This window comes from Dipteris shenzhenensis, chromosome 19 (assembly GCF_047967505.1).
Source record: "Dipteris shenzhenensis isolate YYH24624 ecotype China chromosome 19, Dip_SZ_1.0, whole genome shotgun sequence".
Taxonomy (NCBI): domain Eukaryota; kingdom Viridiplantae; phylum Streptophyta; class Polypodiopsida; order Gleicheniales; family Dipteridaceae; genus Dipteris; species Dipteris shenzhenensis.
In genome coordinates this window covers 52,036,113-52,039,002 of record NC_141614.1, presented here as the reverse complement: position 1 = coordinate 52,039,002, position 2,890 = coordinate 52,036,113, and the positions used below count along the sequence as shown (strand labels likewise).

Here is a 2,890-nt window from a genome sequence, read left to right as displayed (position 1 = left end):
AGGCAGGGAAGGAAAAGAGACGACGTTTCCTTCGTGACTGGGACCATCGAGAGTGATTCTTCCAGCACTCCACTCAGAGTCTTCAGTGGCATTATGCCCCTCCACTGTGGCTGTTTGTCCACTCTCTGATGATTATGCCCTAAGAGGCTTGTATTTAGCATTTTGACTTCTCGGGCTGAATCCGTTTTGTGATTACAACCCATTGGCCTTAAGGCCTTCTTGTACTCTCGCTTACAAGTAATATAACTAGCACTACTTTTTGCACAAAAAAAAAAACCATGCACCACCACAACTTCAAGAGATGGATTGCAGCAATGTGGACTCGAGGACATTGCAATCGTACAAGGACAAGATTGCAAAGGATGTGGGCATGGCCATGAAGTTTACATTTGGATCCAAATGGGCAAGGTTATCTTGGTTTATGCCTTTGCACATTTTTGCTTCTTTATTTCAGAATATACATATGCATAGAACAAAAACTATGTGGTCCTACAAGCGTGTAGATGAAAATGCTTTTGTAGCTTCCCCTAGACTCTAATGATGAAGACAATACGGGGGTAAGTTTGTCTATTGATGTTGAAGAGGGAGATGTCAAGAATGTGAATGTCACATCGCAATGGACTCTAAGGGATGTGTGAGAACACTTATTGGTCATGGAGGATGGCATGTCAGAGTCCTTCTACTTTACCTTAAATGGTGGTAAGATCAGCCGCCGTGTGGAGAAGTGCATGCATAGTGCCAATTTCATTCCTCCTGCAACTTTGAAGATTGCTAACAATGTGTTTGACTAGTGCAACATTTAATTTTTTGTCTATCAAATCCTAGTTATTGCTTCAAAAGGTGATGGACAATTAAATTAAAATGTTATTTCTTTTAATGTTTTCTCCTTTCAGTTCATGGTGGTAAATGTTTTTCAAAAAATTTGGGGATTTTATCATTAATTTTAATTTTTAGGGTTTTGATATATATTAAGGGGTAAGAGCCCTTTTTACATCACATTCTCACTTTCACATTTAGAGAGCCATAGAAACTCCCATCCTCAGAAGTTACTCCCTGCATCAACTGCTATTTGCCATGGATTCAGCTAGAATTGCATTCCATGACTTCATCTCACGAACTGCATTTGTAGATCGTGAGGAAGAGCTATTTTTAGTGTTTGATAGGACTTTAGATGTCCTAGGCACATATATGCGAGCCAAGGATGACTTCTTAGATCTCATCCTTTACATGCAAGATAATTTCTCAAATTTTGCCTATACACTTGACCACACTTCAAAGGGATGGGTTCCCATAGATTACATAAAGTATCTGTTCGTAGAGGAACCCAAGTTTGTAAAGCGCTTGGCCCGCTTTTGTGACAACCTTACAGATGAAGGGTTTAGGACAGTCTAAGTTCAAGACATCCTAGATGTAGGGATCAGAGGAAATACAGGCACCAAATTCCTTTGATGGGAGATGACATTCATCTTCCTTCTCCAAGAAGGAAATTTAGAGGAAGAAGCCTCATTATCTAGCACCCCCTCTATTAGAACTGCTGATCTGGTCGTCCCTAGACTAGACTCGAACATCTACATGGAAGAGAGTCTTGACGATCCAATAGAGGAGATGGAAGCAGCTCAAGCATTTAGCCTACTTCAAGAGCCCCTAGTAGAGCAAGAATCTGCATTGAAAACCGTTGACCCAGACTCAGAATTATGGTCCTTGTCCCCCCTCATCATCGATGGAGAAGAGTACGTATGCCTCCATGACATAGAGAATCTTTTTGGACTACAAGAGGATGAGGGACTCGGAGTCCTATTGGGGTTCGATGTTGACACAAGTGTCAAAGATCCCGGGGTTTTAGGTACTGAAGACCAGACAATGGAAGACTTTCTCTTGACGATGCTGGTTTCAATGAGGGATGCAGACATGTCCGTATATGATGCACAACCCTCTCATGTAAAAGCTTCCACCTCCAACACAGGTTAGGAGAAAGCATCCACCTCTCAAATGGAACATCACACAGCACTTGGTTCCATCAACATTGCAAATGAGGAAGGGATAGAAGCCGACGACGCTTTAGTGGTAAGTTCGAACAATATTTTTTATTTTGATATTCTTTCAGTATAATTTGTTTTGTTGGTCTTCTAATGTTTGTTGAATTGTTGCAGGATGCGTTCGAGCTTGATGAATTCTCATCTCGATGGGATAATGTTCGTAGCACATTTGGACGAGATCATTCTTTGGCCCATTACCTTGGCAAAGTCGCAGAGCATATCGTGGTCTTTCACGGCAAATTTTCTCCTCGAGGTCCTTCGGAGCTGTTGAAGTGCAAGGCATTGTCGTGCGCTATCGGATACTCCAACATTACTTGAAATGCCGACAAAGTCATTTTGGTACACCGCTTGGCTGCTATCAATGCCTTTGGATTGAACATTCATGGCAGGGCATTGATGGAAACGGCTGTCTTCGGCAGTAGGAGAGGAGGATGTTAATGCTGTTGTGCTAGATTTATATCTAGGAATCCACTAGGGGATTCAAAGACCCCTATTCTCGATGTACTCGAACTAGCCAAGAAGAAAGATAGCCTGTGAGGCCTTTTGTATATATAAACATATATTTAAATGGATATTTCAATGGATACATGACTACATGTCTTTATTATTTGTTTTAAGTTATCATTGCTCGTAATGAATTCCATTGTATTTTGTTTAAGTCATTGATGATATATTTTCTCCATCATTTTAATTGTGTTAATTTAATAAATTTCTAGCCAATTTAGTATCATTTTCACCAATTCTGGGTATCAAGAGTTCATTTTTGTCAAATTTTGAAGGAATTTCACCATTGCACAGAAGAGAAAAGTGTTCGGCACGTTGCCAAGACCCCAGAAATGTCAGAATGCCCAAAT

The 2,890-nt window shown here is 40.6% G+C and overlaps 1 long non-coding RNA gene across 1 annotated transcript; it reads left to right on the top strand.

The window, feature by feature from the left end:
- The first annotated feature begins 1,926 nt into the window (after positions 1 to 1,926).
- Positions 1,927 to 2,458, top strand: LOC147890625 (uncharacterized). Its single transcript, XR_015542716.1, has 3 exons — positions 1,927 to 2,064; positions 2,151 to 2,315; positions 2,426 to 2,458. It is a non-coding gene; the product is annotated as an uncharacterized LOC147890625 (long non-coding RNA).
- The last annotated feature ends 432 nt before the right edge of the window (positions 2,459 to 2,890 follow it).